The 24934-nt window shown below is 42.8% G+C and overlaps 2 protein-coding genes across 10 annotated transcripts in view; one reads left to right on the top strand and one right to left on the bottom strand.

Annotated features, from left to right (window-relative positions):
* Window positions 1-24934, bottom strand: part of CENPP (centromere protein P) — a 366797-nt gene that overhangs the window by 168840 nt on the left and 173023 nt on the right. The window lies entirely within an intron of this gene.
* Window positions 11599-24934, top strand: part of ASPN (asporin) — a 51202-nt gene continuing 37866 nt past the window's right edge. The window contains exons 1-3 of one of the 7 annotated variants that reach the window (XM_033926054.1): window positions 11613-11672; window positions 14612-14665; window positions 21251-21504. The gene's annotated coding sequence lies outside the window, so the exon portion shown is untranslated. Of the gene's footprint in view, window positions 11673-14611; window positions 14690-21250; window positions 21505-22815; window positions 23024-24934 lie in introns of those variants that run through there. The other 6 variants (XM_033926056.1, XM_033926055.1, XM_033926057.1 and 3 more) reach the window with 6 other exon arrangements.

The raw sequence follows: 24934 nt of genomic DNA, 5'->3' as shown, positions 1-24934 counted from the left end.
GTTTCACCACAGAATCTCTTGAGCTCAGGCCCTTGCACTCAAAGTAATTGTGTAATATTTTTGTTCCAGGGTGTATCCAGTTAGGCAGGGGCAGTTCTCCTGGAAAGAGTGTGGCCAGGTGTGAAAAACAGTTACTTACACAGATGGCTGAGCCCGTGAGCAGGCAATCTGGCACTGGGTCAACAGTTTATATAGCACAGTTACTTACCGTAACAGGTGTTATCCAGGGACAGCAGGCATATATTCTCACATGTGGGTGACGTCATCTACGGAGCCCCAGCGCGGACAGCTTTTCAAGCAAACTTGATTGAAGTTTCAAGTTTGCTACACTGCACCATGCATGTGCATGCCTTCTTGCCCACTAGAGGGCGCATCCCCACCTCGTGGTCCTCAGTTCCATAACCAGCAAAGAAGCCATCCCCGGGGAGGAGGGCGGGTTGTGAGAATATATGCCTGTTGTCCCTGGATAACACCTGTTACGGTAAGTAACTGTGCTTTATCCCAGGACAAGCAGGCATGATATTCTCACATGTGGGTGACCTCCAAGTCAACCAAAAAAGGGCAGGTGGGAGGATGGCAATTTAGGAAAACAGATTACGTAACACCGACTGGCCAAACCGGCCGTCGCTTCTGGACAAAGTATCCAGACAGTAGTGGGAGGTGAACGTATGAACCGAAGACCAAGTGGCAACTTTACATATGTCCTCCACAGGAGTAGATCGGAGGAAAGCAACAGAAGCTGCCATCGCCCTGACCTTATGCCCCGTGACTCTACCATGGAGCGTGAGACCAGCCTGAGTGTAGCAAAAAGAAATACAAGCAGCTAGCCAGTTGGACAAGGTGCGCTTGGAAATAGGATGTCCCAGCCGATTAGGATCAAAGGACAAAAATAATTGAGGAACCTTCCGATGAGACTTGGTACGTTGGAGATAAAAAGCCAACGCCCTCTTACAGTCCAGCGTGTGAAGCGCCGCCTCACCAGGATGAGAGTGGGGCTTCGAGAAGAACACCGGAAGAACAATAGACTGATTGAGGTGGAAATCAGACACAACCTTAGGTAGGAATTTAGGATGGGTGCGAAGAACCACCTTGTCATGATGGAATACAGTAAAGGGCGGGTCCGCAACCAAAGCCTGTAGCTCACTAATCCGACGAGCAGACGTGAGCGCAAGTAAAACGACCACCTTCCAAGTGAGAAACTTAAGAAGAGACTTGTCAATAGGCTCAAAAGGAGGTTTCATCAGTTGAGCCAAGACCACATTAAGATCCCAAACTACAGGAGGAGGTTTCATAGGAGGATTAATATTAACTAAACCCCTCATGAAACGAACCACCAGAGGATGTAGAGAGAGAGAACGTCCCTCTAGATGCCGATGGAAAGCAGCAATAGCACTAAGATGTACCCGGATGGAAGTTGTCTTCAGCCCAGACTTGGACAAATGCAACAAATATTCCAGAACCGAGGACACCGAAACCAAACTTGGATACAGATGGTGCGAGGTACACCAGGATGAAAATCTGGTCCACTTTTGAGAATAACAAAGCCGAGTCGAGGCCTTGCGCGAGGCTTTCAACACCTCCCTGACCGCTGAAGTCAGGGGGAAAGGAACCAAGCCGTCAGATGTAATGACTGAAGATTGGGATGCAACAGCGAACCCCGACTCTGAGACAGCAGAGAGGGAAACACCGGCAGTAGTAGAGGCTCCCTGGTACTGAGTTGAAGAAGCAGGGAGAACCAGTGCTGACGAGGCCAACGAGGCGCAATGAGAATCATAGTGGCGCCGGATGACTTGAGGTGAACCAACGTCCTCGAGATCAGAGGAAAAGGAGGAAACGCATAAAGGAATCTCCCTTCCCAGTCGAGAAGGAAGGCGTCTGCCTCGAGACGGTCCTGGGAGTAAATCCGTGAACAGTAGAGGGGCAGTTTGTGAGTCTCTGGGGAGGCAAACAGATCCACCTGAGGCGTTCCCCAGCGGTCGAAGACCTCGTGCAGAATTCGGGAGTTTAGCGACCACTCGTGCGGCTGGAGAAGACGACTGAGTTTGTCGGCCAGACAATTCTTCTCTCCCTGAATATAAACCGCCCGCAGGAAGATGTTCTGGGAAGTCGCCCAATCCCAAAGGCGCAAGGCCTCCTGGCACAGGGACCAGGAGCCCGTTCCCCCTTGCTTGTTTACATAATACATCGCCACTTGGTTGTCCGTCCGTACCAGGACCACCTGATTGCGCAGCAGATGACCGAACGCCCGAGCTGCCAGAAAGATAGCACGAAGCTCCAACACATTGATGTGACACAGACGGTCCTCCGCCGACCATAGCGCTTGAGTCCGCAGACCGTCGAGGTGAGCCCCCTACGCATACTCCGAAGAGTCCGTGGTCAGGACCTTGTGATGTGGAGGGACGAGAAAGAGCAAACCCCCCTGATAGATTGGAAGAGTTGGTCCACCAACGGAGCGATCGTCTCAAGGAAGGAGTGATCGCTACAGGGAGGGAGAGCGGGTCTCGATCCTGACGCCACTGGGAGGCTAAGGTCCACTGAGGAATTCTCAGATGCAATCTGGCAAACGGCGTGACATGAACTGTCGAAGCCATGTGGCCGAGTAGAATCATCAGCCTGTGCGCAGAGACGGAGCGCTAACGCAGAATCTGGCGGGCCAGGCGAAGCAGAGCCTCCAGTCTCGACGAGGGAAGGAACACACGAAGGCGAACCGTGTACAGCACGGCCCCGATAAACTGAAGGGATTGAGCCGGGCACAACTGCGACTTGGGAAAATTTACCTCGAACCCCAGACGTTGGAGAAAACTGATAGTCTGTCGGGTCGCTGAGATAACCCCTTCCCGGGACGAAGCCTTGATCAGCCAATCGTCCAGGTAGGGGAAGACCTGCAGTCCCTGAGATCTTAGGGCAGCCGCGACCACCACCATACACTTTGTAAAGACCCGAGGAGACGAGGCCAGCCCAAAGGGATGGACGCGATATTGGAGATGCAACTCCCCCACCTGGAACCGTAAGTACTGGCGGAAGGCGGGATGCACAGGAACATGAGTATATGCTTCCTTCAGGTCCAGGGAGCACATCCAGTCCCCCGAATCTAACAGGAGGTACAGGACTGGAAGGGACAACATACGGAACTTCTCCCGGACCAGGAACTTGTTGAGCCTCCTGAGGTCCAGAATTGGGCGTAAGTCCCCTGTCTTCTTCGGGACCAAAAAGTAACGGGAGTAAAACCCCCGTCCCCTTTGGTTCGGGGGCACGGGCTCCACCACCCGAAGGCTCAACAAGGACCTGGCTTCTGACAGGAGAAGAGGAAGCTGGGCTCGACAGCCAAGAGAAGCCCCCGGCGGATGTTCTGGCGGCATGGCTAAGAAGTTTAGCAAGTAACCCTCGGAGATGATCCGGAGCACCCAAGCGTCCGACGTGATCTCGGCCCAGGCTGGAAAAAAGGCCTGCAATCGGCCCCCGATAGGAAGGGGGTCTTTTGACAGTGCGGAGGGGGCCCGCCCCCAACCGTGCATCACGTCAAAAAGACGGAACGGGTTTAGACGCTCCTTGCGCTAGAGGCTTTGGTTGGGACGCCCTGCCCTGCTGCTGGGGGCGTCGGGGCGGTGGCCTGGAGAAGGCCGGCATCGACTTCTGCGGGTACCGCCGCGGAGGGGGTCTAAACGGCTTCTGCGGCGGAGCCCGGGGTTTGGGACGGACCAACGAGGCAATAGAGCGTTCGTGTTCAGACAAATGCTTGGTCGCCGCCTCCAAGGATTCATCAAACAACTCTGAGCCAACGCATGGAAGATTGGCCAGACGTTCTTGCAAATTTGGGTCCATATCCAGGGTACGGAGCCATGCCAGGCGGCGCATGGCCACTGAGAAGGCGGACACTCGAGAGGCGAGCTCAAATGCGTCATATACAGCATGGAAGAGGTAGAGACGCAGTTGGGACAAATTGGACATAAAAGCCCCAAAATCCTCTTTATGGGAATCCGGCATGACTCCATAATACCTCGGCAACGACTTCACCATCTGTCTCAAATAAGACGAGAAGGTGAATGCGTAATTTAGGACCCTGGTCGCCATCAAAGAGTTGGAATAGAGGCGACGACCAAACTTGTCCAAGGTCCGTCCCTCCCGTCCGGGGGGAACTGCCGCAGAGACCCTGGAAGGCTGCGACTTCTTCAAAGCCGACTCCACCAGTAGGGACTGGTGGGACAGCTGTGCCTTATCAAAGCCCTTGCATGGAACAGTGCGATATTTGGACTCCATCTTAGAAGGCACCGCTGTGACCGTAAGAGGGGAGTCAAGGTTCCTCAAGAAGGTCTGGCTAAGAACCTTATTAAGAGGGAGCCGAGGCGTCTCTCTGGGGGGGGAGAGGGTAAATCCTGCTCCTCCAAAAACTCCTTGGTGTACTGTGATCCAAAGCCCTTCCCATATCCAGAACGAATCTAGAGAAAGAGGAGGGCTTTGAACGTGGAGAGGGAGATCGAGACGAGCGCCTCGCCAAGAAGGAAGGAGAAGCCTCGCGTGAGTAACGAGGTTCCCTTCCCGTGCCAGACCCCGAACCCCAAGAAGCCGCCCCGAGCGATCGAGGCGGGGTCGGGGACTGCGCATGCCCCGAGGAACCCCTTCGGGAAGTCCCCGGGGTATGGGGCACCGAGGCACGCCCCTTTCGTCTTGGCGAAGAGTCCCTCGAGCACTCAACCTCAGACGAACGGAACAGCCTCGGATTATCGAGGCGTAGTTCGGAGACCCGCAGGGTCTCGGCCCCGGTCGGCGAGGAGCGACCGCGGCGCCGAGGAGAAGCCCGTTGGCGTTTGGGCTTCCTCGATCGACGCTTCGCCCGAGGCCGACCCGAGGGCGAGGAACCCCAGGAGGACCTCGACGAGGACGAAGAGGAAGAGATCCTACGAACTCGCCGCACCTTGTCCCGAGGCCGCACACTCCGCTCAGGCTGGTCAACCGAGGCCGAGGGCAAGGTCGGGGTTGAGGTCGAAAACCCCCCCCCCCCCCGGGCCCGAAGTCGAGGGCACCGAGACCGAGGTCACCGACGCCGGGGCAGCCGAGGCCAAAGCCTGCTGAAGGTGCGTGATGGCCCCGGACAGCTCCGAGGCGATAAGAGCCCGGAGCAAGTCCTGGAAGACGGGAACCCCCATCATAGTTGGCAGATCCGGGGCCGTCGGGTGCTCCCTTGAGGGCGACCTCGGTACCGAGTATTCCCGCGGGGCACCCGACTTTGGCTCTCGGGGCGGGGCCGAGGACGACCCACCCGCCCCCGCCGAGGAACTCGAGGATGGCTTCTTCGAGGCTGAAAGTGAAGAAGGAAGTGAGGACTTACCCTTCGCCGACTTCGGAGTCGAAGACACCGGCTTCGACGTCGAGGGCTCCCGGGGCGAGGACGAAGGAGTCGAGGCCGAGGTCAAGGCCGGGGCCGAAGCCGAGGCCGACGTCGAGGCCTTCCCTGCCACGGGGTCCACTGCAAAGAGCTCCGCCATACGAGCCTGACGGCGGCGGAGAGCTCTCCTCTGAAAAATGGAGCACCGGGAACAAGTGTCGGTGGGGTGCTCAGGGCCCAGACAACGCAAGCACCACCGGTGAGGATCGGTAATAGAAAGAAGCCGATCGCACCGGGTGCACTTTTTGAAACCCGTCACAGGACAGGACATGGGCCCAAAAACCGGCCGGGAACAAGCGAGGTCCCGCGGCCGCGGCTACCGGGAGCCCCCGGAGCCGAACGAAAAAGTTTTTTGTTTTTTTTTTCGACGAAAACTGAAAGAAATAAAAGGAACAAAAAAGAGAAACACAGCGACCGAATCAAAAAAGAGACACAGCCGCGGTGACAGAAGGCAAAACTAAGAGCACAATTTCCACAGGGCTTCTGGCTCTGCAGAAGAGAATGAACTGAGGCAAACGAGGTGGGGATGCGCCCTCTAGTGGGCAAGAAGGCATGCACATGCGTGGTGCAGTGTAGCAAACTTGAAACTTCAATCAAGTTTGCTTGAAAAGCTGTCCGCGCTGGGGCTCCGTAGATGACGTCACCCACATGTGAGAATATCATGCCTGCTTGTCCTGGGATAAAAAAACTTAACTCCCACCCCCTACAGGAAGATTCTCTTGGATGGACACAAATACTGGCTTTATATAACAGGAACTAGTCAACATGCTATTCCTGGTTTTGGTTGGGTTGCTGCTTGTGGCTTTAGAGTCCCTCTGCTGTCTAGGTTGAGAGCAAAGTCACTACTGCTGATAACAGGATCTAAGAGGACAATGCCTCTTTGATGTATAGAAATGCTTCTTCAGAGATGGACTCGAGTATCTCTGGGTGAAACCAAAAGTGTATCTTAGGTGGCAACAGAGGAGTGATATTAACAATGGTCCTTGATTTATCATTTTCTTGATCTTTTCTCCAAAGAGAGTATCTTCCTTGCAGAGCATGTCAATAAGCTTTTCATGCACATCATATTCCAAGGAAAATGCCTACAGCCTACACACTCTGAGAACACTGAAATCCATGCCAGAAATTCTTGATGCCATTTCATTTGGTTTATTAGAATTTATAAACCACTAAGGCAGTGTACATATATATACATACATAATTAAACACATACAGCATCACAGAGAAAAAGCAAACAATAGCAGGGGTTTGGATCTCAGGGTCCAACATTACCTGACCTGAAGAAACAGATACTGCTTCAGCAGCTGCTTAAACCGAATCAAATTGAGCTGTTGATGCAATCCTGATGGTAACGTAAGCAATGGGGCCTGCCACCGAAAAATGTATTTTACACGTAAGTTCAAGATGCACCTTCCAAATTGATGATACTACTAGCTTACAAGAATCTTCAGAAGGAAGGGCTCTCCTTGGAACATGCCAGTGAGGATGGCCATGCAACTGACAAGACTGCCGGTAAAGGCACTTATATACCATCACCAGCAATTTAAACTAAATTCTCTTCTCAACAGTTAGCCATTTCAACTTTCCCCCAAAAGTGTAATATGCTCATATTTATCAAGTCCCAAAAGAAAAACAGAGGAATTCGGTATAACCTGTAAAGATTGAATCAAAGAAGCAGGTAAGCCTATATACATAACACTACAATAATTTATCCCACTCAAGACTAGGCTCTTGGAGAACTGTCTACATCTCAAAATCATCATAGTCTATATGTTTTACATATTCCTTTCCATTATTCTCTAGTGTCCTGAGGTTGTTACCTTTCTCTTAAAGAAGCTAGATGGGAAATTTTGGCAAGCTTCCTTCCCAGAAGACACTGAGGAGTGGGTTCTTACCCATCTGAACTTCTTCAGAGTAAGTTAACTACCACATACATAGTATGACATCTGGAAGGTTTCTGGTATTTGTGCATGTCAGCTTTCTTATTGAAAAGCTGAGTGGGGGGTGGGGTGGGGTGACTTGACTCATATTCTCATCTGTAATCCTAAAGGATCTCATGACTGGGCACAATCCTGTACCTTTCTGTTCAACTACTCATCAAAGACGGTCAGTGATACGTAAGGTGAAGCAAGATGCCATTTGGGTAGAATTTATATCACTGCTGGGCTCCTATATATACATACATACATACATACATAAATACCACTGTTGAACAGGCTATCAAGAATACATAATTTGACTACCAAAAAGGAAAAGAGCATGCCCCCCAAGACACCATTTTAAAAGAATGCAAGTAAAAGGCTCAGAAATAAATCACAAGTAAAATTTTGCTTTGAAGCATGAAGTGAGAACTTGTTGATATGAGTAAAAGCCAGACGTAGCATAGAACCCTGAGAAAGGAGAAGAGGTCATTCTGAAAAGTGAAGAATTATATGTAGCACTCCATTTAGGATTCTGAAATCAGTAGGTCTTAGATGAATCAATCATTAGCTGACAAGTACATGTTTATTAGTAGATAGCTGTTGTTTTGAGAACGCTGTAGTACAATATAAACTGTATTCTAAAAGAAGTAGATAGAACTGGGGTATTAATCTGAATGTCTCATCAGAGACAATTATAAAGAGCATAATCGTTTTACTTATGCTTAGGGAGAAACAATGGAAATCCTCTCTCATTAATCTGCTCCATTGTTTTAAGGTATTAAAAACAGGTGGATAGAGAGCTGGTTGATAATATATCTGAATTTTCAGAAAACATTTGACCTAGTACGTTTTAAGAGGCGCCTGAAGAAACTAAAGGTCATCAGATGGGACGAAAAGAAAGAAGAGTATAGGGTTAAATGTTCAATATTCTCAATGGAGAAAGGTGAATAGTGGGAAGAATTTGTGCTGGGATAATAGCATTTTAACATGTTTATAAATGAATTGGCAACAGAATAATGGGCAAAGCAATCAAATCTGCTGTTAACACAAAGTTATTCAAAGCTGTTACATTGCAAGAGGATTAAGAAATATTGCAAGAAGACCTTACCGAGATTGGGAGACTGGCCATCCAAATGGAAGATAACATTTTATGTGTACAAGTGAAACGTGTTGCATATAGGGAAGAGAAATCCAAACTATAGCTACATTAAAACAGGGTTTAGACACTACCCAGGAAAAGGATCCAGGTGTCTGTTGAAGATATGTTTAAATCCTCTGCTCAGGGTACAACAGCTATCATGAAAACAAACAGAATGATAGGAATTATTAGGAAAGGAATGGATAATAGACAGAGAATATCATAATGTCTCAATAATTGCTCCATCTCTTAAGAATACTCCCTCACAAAGACAAGCCTTAGCCAAAGAGGAAGTTACAGATACAGGTCTTATATTCTGCTGCTACTACTACTCATTAAAGTTCCGAGTTGATTACAAAAAAATAACTAGAACAGTAATCTAGGAAATTCCATAAGGAGATCAAATTATGCACATTCTAACCAAAAACATATTCAGCAACATGATTCCAAAATAAATAGATTTTCACCATCTTCTTGTAACAACCGAAGTTGAAAAGAAATTTTATCTCCTTTGGAAGGGCCATCCAATAAGTAAGCATTATATAAGTCAACAGATTGAAGCATCAAACAAGATGGATTCTAGCAGAGACAGGTCTGCATATAAATGAACCATATATAATTGGGCTCAAACCACTAATATCTCAAACCACAAGCCTGAATTGATCCTGATGCTGATATTTTCAAATCCTTCTTAGTTTATGCACAAGCCAAAATCAATTTTTAGTCAAAAGGTTCATCTGTTCAACCATAGAAAACCTATAATCAAAGATAACACTGAAGATTTAAATTGATTTTTTCTAAATTGTACTTTTTGTTACCTAATTAAAAATATGTAATATTGCTGAACTTGATATTATTGCTAATCAATTAAAATTTGGTTTTGTCTTAAGTTGAAGAAAATTATCATTCATCCAAGCACTAACTAATGACATACACTCTGCTACTTTAGAAAAAATATTTACCAATGAAACAACAGTAAATAGTACAGTAATATCGTCAGCCTACATAAAAGTTTGAAAAATGGTCTTTTCTAGTAATATACCTACCTAAGAAAGATAGCACATTGAACAGAATAGGGGATAATAGAGTAACAAAGAAGGGGTGGAGCCAGGAAGACAGTTGTCAGGGCAAGAGTTGGGTTAAGGCAGCCTAGGGAAGGAAGAAATGGATCCCCAACCTATGCCTTCTCCAACTATGTGTAACTACCATAACTTTGCTGAGGTAAGCAAGTTCTTGATTTAGTACTGGTGAGAGACTGTGGTCTGGCTGGAGCTAGATCAAAACTGGAGTATCTGAGAGAAAACATGTGGACCTGTCAGCCACAGGTCCAAATTCAGACTTCTTTGAATCTAAAGAGACTTTAATTCTTTGTTCTTGAACCTGCAGAATAGCAAGCTTTATCCTTTGTTTGGTTTTACCTTTATGACCGTGTCCGGCTGTGTGTCCAGAGGCCCTTGCACACACACTCACAGCATGTATTGTGAGGAAGAAATGCATCTTATAATACTGGAATCAAAATGAATTGTCATCTTTTTGGCACTGGAGAAAACATTTTGGACTATTGGGATCCATATTTTCAGGCCCTTACAGCCAGAGTTTGAAGCTTGGTACTTAAAGGATTAAAGCTGTAAGTGTCATTTTGTGTAGACCACCTTCCTCTGGGGAGCGGGGAAGGACAGGGATTACAGGGTTATCTTGGGGAATGGGATAGGTGAGGGCATTAAGAGAGGGTAAGATGTCCCCTAGATTATTATCATAAAGGGCTATAAGACATAAGGCCTACTATGCCAACAGCAGTAAACAAAAGTCTACTCTCTTTGGCAGCTATTACACACAATATCAATAACCATAACAGGTGCAGAAAAAGGCCTCCGTTAAAGTCGAGCGCTTAATGGAGAGTGCTACGTTTGTCAGACGCGCCCTTAACTATCACAGGCCACAAAAAACTCCACCCATCAGTAGGGATTTGAAGTCATCGCTAGTGACAGCTGGATTGAAGAAGCAGTTGAAGCACAAGTTTTTTTGTGAATTTGTCTGTGCTTTTGGTTCATGTGCGGGACTGAGTTTGGCTTGAGGTTCCTCTGCAATTCCTGGGGTTGGCGAAGAGGTATTCTGCACAATATATTGAAATAGTAATTAATGCAGGTGGAGTTTTTTGTGGCCTGTGATTGTTAAGGGCGCGTCTGCTTAATGTGCATGACAATCGTAGCACTCTCCAGTCAGCGCTCAACTTTAACGGAGGCCTTTTCCTGCACCTGTTATGGTTATTGATATTGTGTGTAATAGCTGCCGAAGAGAGTAGACTTTTGTTTACTGCAGTTGGATTTTTTTTCTACTCTATCTTTTGTATTTATTCCGTTGTGTACTTCTACTATGCCAGTCATTGTTGCCGTTTTATATTTTTTCTTTCTTGGGCCAGAGGAGAAACTATGGTGATTGTTTGCATGTTATTATACTTGTTAATATAAAATTTGAATTAAATGAGAACACAGAAACATAGAAAGATGCATTTAAGGAAGAGGCTTTGATATACGGTCCTTCGGTGGTTCAATCAAAGCAGTTTATGCATTACTTATACACAGGTACCTTTTCTATTTCTAGTAGGCTCACAATCAAAGCCTTTTTTTCTACCTGGGGGCAATGGAGAGTTAAATGGCTTGCCTAGAGTCACAAGGAGCTGCAGTGGGGAGTCGAATCCGGTTCCCCTAGTTCTCAGGCCACTGCAATAGGCTTCATTTTCAAAGACGCCTTTTTTTTTTTTTTTCTTTAGTTTTAACATTAAATAGGCCTCTCCCTGCTCGTCCTCTTGTTTTTTCCCCTGCTTTACTTTTAAATATTGTAATTCTCCCTACTTACCTTTCGTTTTATTGTATGTCAATATTATGTCTTGTTTAGTCAGTCTTTGTTCATGCCCCATATTTTAATTATTGTAAAATGCTTCAACTTTCTGACAGGAGTTTAAACAGATTTTAATAAAACTTGGAAACTTGCATTAGGCTTCTCTACTCCATTTAAGTACTGTATATTATAAAGGCCAATTAATAACACTACAACCCGAGATTCTAGCCTTTTCTATATAGTACAGATCACACTTCTATTTCTGTACCAGATTATTTTTAGTGTACTCTGAAGCACAGTTAACTTGATCCTAGAAACTGCGTACTTTAAATATCTTAGAATCAGAAACTTCACAACCTGACAGCTCTGCTTTGAGCATAAAGAATAAAAGGTAAGTAAATATTTTAACTCATTAAGATATAATGTATTTGTATGATATTTTTGATTGAAATATTTGAGGGAAGAGTGGGTGGGGAGGGAATAATTTATATTTTTATGATGACATTAGTAAGAAATACAAGTGATGTGTAAAGTTATAATGATATAATATTGTGTACTTCTTGTAAGATGAAAAAATGAATAAAGAATTTGAAAAAAAAATAGATATAACGTCTCAGAAAACCACAATGTCATGTCTGAAATGTATTTTCTAATTTGCAAAAAACAAGCACATGGAGTAATGTACTTTATGGCATTACAGCAATAAGCACATCCTACTAACTCTTCCCCAAAACATGCTGCTAGTAGACTTTATGATGTTTTTATAATTCATTGGTTAATCAGCATGTATTTAGCTGAGAAAAAAAAATTAGAAAAAACTGTTTCCAAGATACAAAATTTAACACATTTTCACAATTTAGCAAGTTCTTGAAAGTTTGGATTTTAGTAAAACTAGTGAAATACTGTGATTATAAGTTTATAATAATGCATAGCATATTTCCTATTTGATCATTGAACCCTGCCTATTTCTCTTGTTGACTCTTTAATAAAAACAATATTAAAAAAAAAAAAAAAGAATATTATATATAGTAAGGAGGCAGGGGTGGTCCGCTCCCCCGGCGCCGTCTTGCTAGGGGCCCTGGCACCCCTCCCCCTGCTGCGTGTGCAAGCCTCTTGCCTTTTTACTGCCCACTGTGCCAACATGAGAAAACCAAAAGAAACAGACTATGGTCTCACTATCCGCTTTCAAAGTGCTTGATGTGCTAAATGCAATGTGCTTAATTTCAAATTCTCCGCTCCACTGCCAACTTAGGCTAGCCACCGTTTCACCGAAGGCTGCTTAAACTCCCCACTCACCACTGGCGGCAATGATGGCCGTTGCCCTGACTGGCCTCGCTTTAAATCAGCGTCTGACGTCAGAGATGACGTATTTTTTCTTACATCAACTGTAGGAGTTAAGCGCCTAAGGTAAAAAAAAACTTTTTGCTTTGACACAGGGGTTTCATTTCTAGTGTTAGGAGTAGTGTTTTTTCTGAATTATCTGGCAGAAGCTCCCAGCCCTGAAGCAGTTTTCAGCGAAACAGTGGCTAGCCTAAGTTGGCAGTGGGGCAGAGAATTTGAAATTAAGCACACTGCATTTAGCACATCAAGCACTTTGAAAGCGGATAGTGAGACCATAAAAAAGATAAGTGTCTGTTTCTTTTGGTTTTCTCACGTTGACACAGAATCATTGATTGATGAGTCTTTGCTTTTTTTACTGTTCATGTCAAAATCAAGTTGAACTGTGAGATTTTCCATCCTTCAGCTTGTGAGGATACATAACAACATAAGAATTGCCGCTGCTGGGTCAGACCAGTGCTCCATCCTGCCCAACAGTCCGCTCACGCGGCGGCCCTTAGGTCAAAGGCCAGTGCTCTATTTGAGTCCAGCCTCATCTGCGTACGTTCCAGTTTAGCAGGAACTTGTCCAACTTTGTCTTGAACCCCTGGAGGGTGTTTCTCCTATATCAGACTCCGGAAAAGCATTCCAAATTTCTACCACTCTCTGGGTAAAGAAGAACTTCCTTACGTTTGTACGGAATCTATCCCCTTTTAACTTTAGAGAGTGCCCTCTCGTTCTCTCTACCTTGGAGATGGTGAACAATCTGTCTTTATCTGCTAAGTCTATTCCCTTCATTATCTTGAATGTTTCAATCATATCCCCTCTCAGTCGCCTCTTTTCAAGGGAAAAGAGGCCCAGTTTCTCTAATCTTTCACTGTGGAGAAGCTTTAAATTCTGTCAGAATTTGAAAGAATCTATAAGAACAGCAGCTGTATTTCATACAGTTAAATATCTAATAATAATAATAATAATATTAACTTATTTGTGTCAAGCAACTTAATTCACTTTGCCTTGGACTTTACAGAGAAAAACTTTAATCACGTAACAATTGGGGGTAATGGAGGTTTTTAAAGTCTATGACGTGTTTTTCTTTTCAAGTATTGCCTGCAAGTTTATTAGCTGGTGGCATACGGGGATGCGAGGCTTTTTTCTCCTTTTAGTAAAAGACATCCGCTATAATAAAACCCTTAGCGCACTTCAATCTGCATATCTCTGTGCTGCCACATGCGCAGTAGGAGCCTGTGGCTGTTTGCGACAAATGTGGCAGTTTCCCCAGTTCCTACCCCGATCTCCAACGCCGGCTGACTTTATGCCTTCTGAGCAGGCTGCCGTTGCCGGGACGCCTCTTCTTCGACCCCCACATCAGCAGCGGCAGCAGCCGTGGTTTCATCAAGCAGCCGCGGGGCATTTGCTAGGCCGGCCCACTTTGATAATGTGAGGCGGACCGGCCTAGCAAAAGCCCTGAGGCTGCCCGGCCTAGCGGATGCTGGACAGGGATCAGGGAAGGGAGAAGGGCTACTGCTGGACAGGGGGAGCAGGGAAGGGGTGCTGCTGGACAGGGGGGAGAGACAGAAAGAAAGACAGGCAGGGGGCAGGGAGATAGACATACAGAGAGAAAGAAAGAGAAAAAGAAAGAAATGCCTAAGTCTACACATCTATTCTAGCACCCGTTAATGTAACAGGCTAAAAAATTAGTGAGAGAATAAGAAGCAAGAGCGAAGATTATAAAGAGAGAAATTAAATTAAAATAAGAAACTAATAAGAGTGAATGAGAAACCCATTTAATTATTTTGTCCTTTCATTGGAGAAAAAAGTCCTTGTGAAGCAAGAGATATGAATCATATTTTTTAAATTAGAAATCTGATTGGGAAGTAGAGTTTTGGTAATATATGAGGTTTTCTCAGTATTCTGCATACAATATTTTTTGCAATTTGGGAACCCCACCATTTACCCTTCTCCATTGAGAATATTGACCATTTAAACCCACTCTGTTTTCTCTCTTTCAACCAGTTTTTCCTCACCGTTCCAAGGCCTCCCAGAACAGAAGGAAGTCCTTTCTTGATTGTAAGCATAGTTATTTCTTTGGAGGTAACTTCTGCTTTGCAATTTCTTTGTGTGTGTGTGGTAGGGCTTCAAGGCACAAAATATATTTTTTTATGATCTTAATCAACTAAACAATTTCTAGAAAATAGAAATGTGTCTTTGATGCCAATGAGTCACTTTAATCTACAGTAGTATGTTGTTAATATAGTATTCTCTGAAAATGTAAAAGTCCAATACCCTGTCACTTTTTCTTTTTTTGGGGGGATGGTTTATTATTTAATGATCATTATTGCAAACTAATGTTCCCTCTAAGCTGCGCAGTTGCGCATCTTTTATTAGGAGGCCTCACGGCTGGTGGAATCAGGACCAGCATCCCTCCAGCATTCTCTTTCATCTTGTACTGCTGCAGTAGCAACAAACTGAAACAAACTGGCTGTGAGACCTTCCCATACATATCCGCAGCTGCTGGCCCACCCTATCCACCATCACTTCTTTTTCCGGGGCAAAGCAGACAACCATGAATATGTATGGGAAGATCCTGCAACTGGTTTGTTTCAGTTTGCCGCTGCTGATTAGGGAAAGCAGAAGGAGCGGTGGGGATGCTAGGGGGCAAACAATGGTGGATGTCAGTTGGGGGGATAGAGGGAGGGCAAATGCTGGTGGATGTCAGTTGGGGGAGAGAGAGAGGGGCAGATGCTAGTGGATGTCAGTTGGGGAGAGGGGGGCAGATGCTGGTTAATGTCAGTTGAGGGAGAACATTGGTGGAAATGGTTTCGGGTAGGGGGAGAGAGATGGAGTAGAGATTCTAGACTGAACAGGGAAGAAAGAGGACAGATGTTGGGCTGAGGTACAGAGAGGAGGAAGATGATGGAATGGGAGAAATAATGGCTAGAAAGGGGAAATGCTGGATGGAAGGTGAGGGGGAGCAGATGTTGTATGGAAGGGGAGAGATACAAAGCGGATGGAAATATTGATGGAAGGGGAAAGAGGTGAGATCCTGAATGGAAAGGGAAAGGAGGAATAAGCTGCATAAGTGGAGGAGACTGAAGCCTATTATTGTATTCACGGTGATCTGTGATGATGGTTAACTATTATTTTATTGTTTTACTGAATTTTCTTGTACAAATTCTTATTTTTTTTTGCTTATTGAGTATAGTTGATTGCTCTCATTAGCTATTTAATATCCTTGTTAATGAAAATGGTACATTAAAAAAATTGTTACAATGAAGCCTTCTCCTTAAGCTTTGGTTATACAAAAAAAAAATGCTAATTTCACATGCAAAGCCTGGAAGTTTGTTTTTACCTTAGCGTGCTTATCTGTTATTGTGCCCAATGCACTAGGCTTGGGTTTGCTTACAAAAAATATATAGTTTGCATTATCATAGTTCCAGATTTTTACCTTCAGTGGGTAATGCAAACTTGCATCCAGGACTATTGAATATGCAATTTAAGAGATGGGCTGATGGTGGCTTATCCTCTATCCTTCAAGCTTTGAAGGTGATTGAGGCTGAGATATCTTACACAAAACTCAAAATCAGATATCACTTATCACAGATTTCAAGAGTAGTACTGATATTTACAATTACAACATTATACCTCCGCTTTATTAAAAAGTACTCCAGAAAATTTTGTTGATTCTCCCTTTGATAAATTTTGGCCCCTGCCTGCAGTGCATAGAGGCTTGACTAGTTGTTACTTGAGGGTCTTAAAAAATCATTAAAAACGGCCAAGTTACAAAAGGTCATGCAAAGTTGAACCTGGGACTTGAATCCTATACAGTGGAAGATTTACTACAAAGCTTGAAGAATAGTTCCAAATTGGTGGAAAAAATAAAATCTTAAATTTATAATGTAATTCTCATAATTGTATGTTCATCCTTCTCAAGCTTGAAAGATGTGTCTTCCTTCTGAGGGATCTGTCTAAAGTATGTTATCAGTGATGCATTATATTGTCACTGCATTTGGAACTGTCCAGGTGTGTATCTGTTTAGGACTGAGCTTGGGACATATGATAAAAATAATGAGCAGCTTGAAAAAAATGCCAAGAAATTGTTAGGGAATCAATCGCTTGGCTATTTTGCATGGGGTTTTACTAATTTGCATGGGATGATCGGGATCGGATCACTATATGCCTTAGTGAATAGTGCAGGAGAGAAATCTGGTCGCAAAGGGGTTGCAAACCAATTGGTACACAATCGGTTTGCTTTCTGAATCTAGCCCTATCATCTTTGCTGGATTCAGACTGTGAAAGTTTGCTCATTCATATTCTAATTAGCGATCCTCTGTGTTCATACCATGCTTTTTTGAATTCCATCACAGTTTTCCACTTCACCACCTCCCTTGGGGGGAGGTGCATTCCAGGCATCTACCACCCTCTCCGTGGAAAAATAATTTCCTAACATTACTCTTAAGTCTACCACCTCTCAAACTCATTTATATCCTTTAGTTTTACCAATTTCACTTCTCTGGAAAAGATTTGGTCCTATATTAATACCTTTCAATTATTTATGTCTGTAACGTATCACCCCTGTCCCTTCTCTCCTCTAGAGCATACATGTTGAGGTCTTCTAGTTGCTTCTTGTACTTCTTTTGGCGCAAACCTCCTTTCATCGCTTTCCTCTGGACCGCTTCAAGTCTTTATATATCCTTGGCCAGATAAGGCCTCCAAAACTGAACACAATACTCCAGGTGTGGCCTCACCAATGACCTGTACAGGGGCATCAACACCTCCTTTCTTCTGCTGGTTACGCCTCTCTCTATACAGTGTAGCATCCTCCTGGCTACAGCGACCACCTTGTCACACTGCTTTGTCTCCTTCAGATCTTCAGACACTATCACCCCCAAGGTTCCTCTCTCCATCCGTGCATATCAGCCTCTCACCTCCCAGCACACCTTGGATTTCTGTTCTCCAAATGCATCACTCTGCACTTCTTTGCATTGAATTTTAGTTGCCAGACATCAGACCATTCTTCTAACTTTTGCAGATCCTTTTTCATGTTTTCCACTCCCTCTGGGGTGTCCCACTCTGATACCAATCTTAGTATCATCAACAAAAAGGCAAACCTTTCCTTCTAACTCTTCGGCAATATTGCTCACAAACATATTGAACAAAATCAGCACCAGCACCATTCCTTGAGGCACTCCACTACTCACTTTTCCTTCCTCTGATCAAATTCCATTACATCTGACATCTGTTTGTCAACCAGTTTCTAATCTACTTCACCACTTTGGGTCTCAACTTCAGCCGGTCAAGTTTGTTCAATAGCCCCTATGAGGAACTGTGTCAAATGCTTTGCTGAAATCTAAGTAAAGTATATCTATCACACTTCTTCGATCTAGTCACCCAATCAAAGAATTCAATCAGATTCATTTGGGATGATTTATCTTTAGAAAAGCTGTGTTGTCTCGGATCTTGTAACCCATTTGATTCTAGGAATTTCACTAGCCTCTCCTTCAGCAATGCTTGAATTATTTTTCCAATAACAGATGCGAGGCATACTACTGACCTGTAGTTTCTCACTTCATCTCCACGACCACTTTTGTGAAGAGGAACCCATCCACTCTTCTCCAGTCCATGGAACTATTCCATGTTTGTATGTCATATCTACCCATTTCCCTTTCTTCTAGAGAATACATTACATTACATTAGGGATTTCTATTCCGCCTGTGCCTTGCGGTTCTAGGCGGATTGCAATAAAGATGATATCTGGAAATTTCCAGTAGAATTACATTACAGGAGAAGAGTAGATTACAAGTAACAGTGAAGAGTTACAATACATTCAATATCGCGGCAGATAGACATAGCCACGGATTTACAATAAGGAAGATTTCTGGGCATTTCCCTTAGAATTACATTACAGGAGAAGTGTTAATTACAGGTAATAGTGAAGAATTACAGTACATTCAATATCACAGGAGATGTTACCTAGCAACTGAGTCAATTTACAACTGGTGGAGAATAAGAATTACAATATATTCTAGATTACAAAAGATGTTCCATGAGATGAGTCAAGTTTCTTCGGATGGAGAGTAGCATCATATGCCTATAAGTGGAGGTGTATTTATTGTTTTGATGATTGCATGATGTTGGTTAATTAATGTTGATGATATGGACAGTAGGGGTGTTTAGTTTGGGTTGGATAAAGAGATTCTGTTCCCAATGGAATTGGTTGGGAACTCTTTAGATGGCGGTTTAGATTGATGGGAGATATTTTTTGAACAGTAGTGTTTTTATTTCTTTTCGGAACTCTTTTATGTCTGTAATTTCGATCAGTAATTTTGAGATGTCGGAGTCAATATTAGCTGCCTGTGTCCCTAGTAGGTTGTCATAAAGTTTCTTACATCGAGTACCATTGAGAGGAGGGTAGGTGAAAATGTTCTGTGTTCTCCTTCTTCTGGATAAGAGATAGTAGTGAAAGCGGTTGTTTAGGTAGCTGGGTGCCGCGCCGTGGGTTACTTTGAATAGGAGACAGTAGAGTTTGAATTGTATTCTTGCTTTTATTGGTAGCCAGTGAGATTCTGTGTATGCTTTGGTAATGTGGTCGTATTTGCTGAGTGAGTATATGAGTCTGAGGGCTGTGTTCTGGACGGTCTGTAGTTTTTTTATTGTGTTGATTGGGCAAGGTAGGTAAAGGCTGTTGCAGTAGTCTACCATACTTAGCACGAGGGATTGGACAATGATTCTGAATTGGTCTTTATTAAAGAATTTTCTTATTTTTCTCAGATTTCGCATTGTGAAGAATGCTTTTTGGATGATTTTATGGATTTGTGTTTGCATAGTGCAGCATCTGTCTAGTTGTATTCCCAGGATTTTGAGGGAACTCTGTATTGGGTACTTGATTGAGTTTACTTCCAGTTCTGTTAGGGATGGTTTTTTGTCCTTTTCTAGTAGTAGGAATTTAGTTTTGTCCGTGTTCAGCTTCAGCTTATGGTTTGTCATCCATTTTTCTACTGTTTCCATTGTAGTTTTCAGGCGTCCTGTGGAGATGGGGTCGTGGATGTCGAATGGAAGGAGGATGGTTATGTCGTCCGCATAGCTGAATGATGTTATGTTTAGGGCATCTAGGGTGCTGCCTAGGGAAGCAATGAATAGGTTGAAAAGTGTGGGAGAGAGGGGAGAGCCTTGTGGCACTCCGCAGGGGTTAGACCATGGTTCTGATAGTATTTCTTTTGACTTGACTCTATATGTTCTTGTTTTAAGGAAGCTTTGGAACCAGTTGTGCACTTTACCTGAGATTCCTATTGCGTCTAGAATCTGGAGAAGTATGGAATGGTCCACTAGATCGAATGCCGCTGAGAGATCAAGTTGGATGATTAGCAATCTGTTTCCTTGGCTGAGGTGTCTTCGGGCTATATCTAGTAAAGATACCAGGAGAGTTTCTGTACTGTGGTTAGTTCTGAATCTAGATTGGGATGGATGTAGGATGTTGTGGGTTTCTAGGTACATGGATAGCTGTTGTGCCACTAGACCTTCTATTATTTTGACGTATGTAGGGATAGAAGCGATTGGCCTGTAATTTGACGGATTATTTATTAGACCTTTGGGGTCTTTCAGTATAGGGGTTATTATGATTTCTCCAAGGTCTGGTGGACTGGCCTTCCCTGAGTGTGGTTTGCAACCATAACGTGTAGCTAGCTTTGAAGTTGGTGGAAGCTGTTGCTAGTAGGTATGATGGGCAGTTGTTCAGGTCGCATGAGGACTTGCAGAATACATTTTTAGCTCCATCAGTCTCTTTCTGCATATTCTGTTGTGAAGGCTATGCACACCATTGGGGAATTTGGTCCTTTGGCATTCCTCCTCTTTATCAATGTCCTTTGGTACATATGGTTTCTAGAACCATTTCCCCAGAGATCTGTACAGAAAAATATTACTTCTTTCAATTTGCGATATCTTTTCTTTTACATATAGGTAGACTGTTACCTTTTCTGATTTGTCATACTGATGGTCTACTTTAAACGAATCAGAAGTACTGACCATCACATTTATTTACATTTTGTGACTGTTATATGCATATCTTTGTCCCTTGGATTTCTGCAATCCTAATCCGTGATACCCAAAGCACAAAGAGAAGATAATTATGAGTTCTGTTTAAAACATATAAAGGCAAAACATATTGTCACTTATGATGTAACGAATCAGCTTAAAAATTCTATTAGTTTTGAAACAACATACTTAAAATAGAAGTTAATCAATGCTTTATATCTTTTCTTACCCCAAATCATTTCCTTTCACTGTAAATATATTGTTCAACAGAATCACTATGATCATTGTGAAAATAAATAAAATGCTATTATTTTAAAAGGCTCAAGCTGAAGACATATTATAATGGATGCTATCACTGATACCACCAAAACAAGCAATCATCTTTGACTTTGTAAATCAGAATGGATAATAACAACTTGGAATCTGAATTATATTATACTTTATATGTGATTATGGCATTATGGCTACAGTTTTCATTTAAATTCTTATGCATCTACCAAGCCTAACCATCACTTTTTGTGGGCCCCTTTCCAGCATCCAGATTTCTCTCTCTCTCTTTTCATAACTGACTCTCCTCATAAGGAATCATGTCTAGTCATTCATATTTCTCCACCCACATTCCAGATGTTGCTTATGTCATTAGGAGATGCCGCTTTCCAAATATGGACATACAGACAGTTACCCTGATGTAATAAAACATGAAGATTTAGATTGTGGACAAGACAAAATAAACAAGCTGAGCAAGGAGGGCTCAATGGCAGCAACAAATGAATGGTGGACAACAAACTCAAGAAAAGGCTACATAACCCATTAGTCAATACACTGGATGAATATAAATGTAAAGCTGGAGCTTTGTCAGCATCTGACTCCTTATATAGGTAATGCGATTTATTTATTTATTCCGTTTTCTATACCGTTCTCCCAGGGGAGCTCAGAACGGTTTACACGAACTTGTTCAGGCACTCGAGCATTTTTCCGTCTGTCTGTCCCAGTGGGCTCACAATCTATCTAATACACCTGGGGCAATGGGGGGATTTAGTGACTTGCCCAGGGTTTAGAAGGAGCAGCGCGGGCCTGAACCTACAGGCCCATGTTGCCGAGGCTGCAGCTATAACCCTTGCACCACATTCTCAGTGTGGTAGGAGATAGCCTAGCAAATATTAGCTGAGGTATGGTGAGACACAGTGTGGCAGAAGATAGCATGGCAAACGTAGTTTTAGGAAGCCTGGCTGACATAGCATGAAATGACTGCAAAAATGGTAAGGCATGCGTACATGATGAAGCATAGCATGGAAGATATGGGACATTCACACTGTGTGGTAAATATGATATGAGAGATTGTAGCATGGCAAACATAGTTTGGTGAATATAGTGTATGGTATAGTATACATAATATGGTGTAGTAGGACAAAGATGGGAAAGGTATGACAGAGTGTGGAAGAGAAGTGTGTGAGCAAACATGGTAAGGTCCTCTCTCGTAGAGGTCGGGGGAAGAGGTGAGTTTTTATTGCCTTCCTGAAGTTCAATAGACCTTTTAGTGATCTAATTTGGGTAGGTATTTTGTTCTAGAGACACAGTAGGTAGTGCAAATAAGATTTTGGGGGGGCTGTTCACTAGGTGGGGGGCTTGCGTAATCACTTTTCTTCTTGTGAGCAAAGCAGTCGATTCGGGGCGTAGGGCAATGAACGGTAAACACAAACACGCGCTTCCTTTTGTTGGTTGGTAATTTGTTAACATGTATTGATTTTAACGTACTGTCAGTGGATCCTACTTATATGACTCATTGTTATAGCAACATTCTCCTTTTCAAAATCTCATAGAAATTCTTTTCCAGGGATGCATATATGAATATGATTTTTTGGAGTGAAAAGATAACAGAAGTTCATGTTATTAATTATTATACATAAGAATATATTTTATATTACACATTTAAATAATTTAGTCATTTTATAAGCACAGAACATAAGAAATCCCTTTTCAAAACATGTACTTTTTGCATCATCTAATAGCAAATATTTGCTTCAATGGGCTTCACTGTACTCGTAATGGCCAGGTGCCACTTTCTATTACACTTCAGGTTTCACAAAAGTTTTGCAGTAAACGTCTTAAGCTAGAGGTTTTGGCTGTGATACAAGCAATGATGAAAAACACATGAGTGGTAACAAGCCTCTTTAATATCGGTCTTCAGTACTAAAATGGGATAATCTGTAGAAGCAGTTTATTCAAGTATCATGCAGAGTGCCAGGAGGATCCTGCTTATTTGAAGCTGAAATTTTGCCTTTAATGTTTATGACTGACTACAGAAATAAGATTTCTAAAGCATGGCTATATAATAAACAACTGGAAATAAGCATCTTAGGTGGATTATTACTTTAGAGGATTTGACTAAGCTTTAAGGTATGTTGGCAACTTTTTTTCTCTCTCTCAGTGCTTGAATTTAGGGAACATCCTTTAATAATGTAAATAATGTAATTTTTAATCGTAAAGCAAATACTCTTGTCTTATGGCAAATACATTTCCTAGATGACCAAAAATGCAAGTCTCTCCTATCCCTAAGAAAGGTTACCAAGATCATTTAACTTGCTTTAAGAAAAGAAAAAGAAAAAATACTCGCTTGCATTTAATCTGAAACTAAAGAAAAAACTGAAATATTATATTGATATGCTGCTACTGCAATCTATCCATGAGATTTTACAAACAGGATTGCTTCCTGACTGCTGGAACTGTGATTATTTTGAAAAATTTGTTCTATAACTTTCCTTCTTAGAAAACAATTTACTCTTTTTGCTGTTGACCTATTGCAGGAGTCATTTCATCATATAACGCTAGCATAAAAAAAAAAAATTAGGGTCTGGAATTCTTTGGAAGCTATACAATATATATTTGTATACAGATTATTATACAAATATCAGAACTGTAATATCTCTCATAATTGTATATTACATCCAAAATATCAACCAGATTTTAAGTTGGATTTTTGTTTTTTTGTGGGGTTGTTTTTTTTTAAATAAATTGAATGATTCCCTAGGGAATAAGAGATTAGGAAAGTTTTTTAACCTGCAAATCTTCAGGTGCAGCAATTTCTAAAATGTAAAATGTTCAGACCCAAAGTAATTTACATATTTTGATTTTTCTTGTTTGACAAATAATGAACACAGGATGAGTCACCGTTTTTCCTACTAATCAACAAATGAATTTTTTTCTGTCTGTCAGGGTGGGCAGTGTTCTTATTCACTGGAACATTTTTCCCAACACAATGTTAAAGGGAGTTGTTTTAGTGAATCAGATTGTCAGCAGCATCTCGTAGTAGAAACCTATTAGGATTAACCTTTTTAATACTATATACAAAGTGTTAAGTAAGAAATATAAATATTTCAACAGATGGAGCACAGAAATTTGAAAATGTTTAAAGCAAACAGAAAGAAGGAGGGATATAACATGGATTTTTAGAACTGTAAAAGGTTTCTCGAGAAAAGTTTAGATTTAAAGGAAAGCTACTGAAAAGCATTTATCTTCCACCTGAGAAATGAGCTTTCATAAAACTGCATAAAAATGCTTGCATTTGAAATGTCTTATAGAGAAATCCTGAGTATTACTTAAAAGGACCTCATCTCAAATGAAAGAGTATATCAAAGGGAGGAGTGGGATAGTTGAAGAATCCTGTAGAAGACCTGACCAAAAGCACAATTAGATTCTCAGAGGCTTTAGCTAATTTAGTACTGGAAAGCAAAAATAGAGCAATCCGAAGTAACATTTAGAAAATGATCATTATCTGAAAACAAGGCTAAAACAAAGGGCTCCTTTTACTAAGGCATTAGGGCCTTAATTCGGGGAATAGCGCGCGCTAAATTGCCGCGTGCGCTAGACCTTAACACCAGCATTGAGCTGGTGTTATTCTAGAAGCATAGCGCGCAATTTAGCGTGCAGTAATTTTGTGCGTGCGCTAAAAACGCTAGTGCACCTTAGTAAAAGGAGCCCAAAGAGGAAAGTGGAGAACAGGCAGAACCTTTTCCATCCGGCCATTGAAGACAGAATCTGATCACAATGAGTGTTCTGTTCTTAGCAGCACCTTTTAGCATTATCTATCAAAGCAATATGCAACATAAGCAACTTTCCTGGTCGTATCGAGAAAATGAAATAGTTATGGACAATAACTACATTCTGGAGTGGAAGAGTAACCTAATGGTTAGTGGAGTGGGCTGATAACTGGGTTTGAGTCCCGTGTGACCCTAAGCAAGTCACTTAGCCCTCCATTGCACCAGGTACATAACTTAGACTGTAAGCCCACTAGGGACAGAAAATGTTCCT

The sequence above is a fragment of the Geotrypetes seraphini genome, chromosome 17 (assembly GCF_902459505.1).
Source record: "Geotrypetes seraphini chromosome 17, aGeoSer1.1, whole genome shotgun sequence".
In the NCBI taxonomy this organism is placed as follows: domain Eukaryota; kingdom Metazoa; phylum Chordata; class Amphibia; order Gymnophiona; family Dermophiidae; genus Geotrypetes; species Geotrypetes seraphini.
This window is presented reverse-complemented; position numbering and strand designations above follow the sequence as displayed.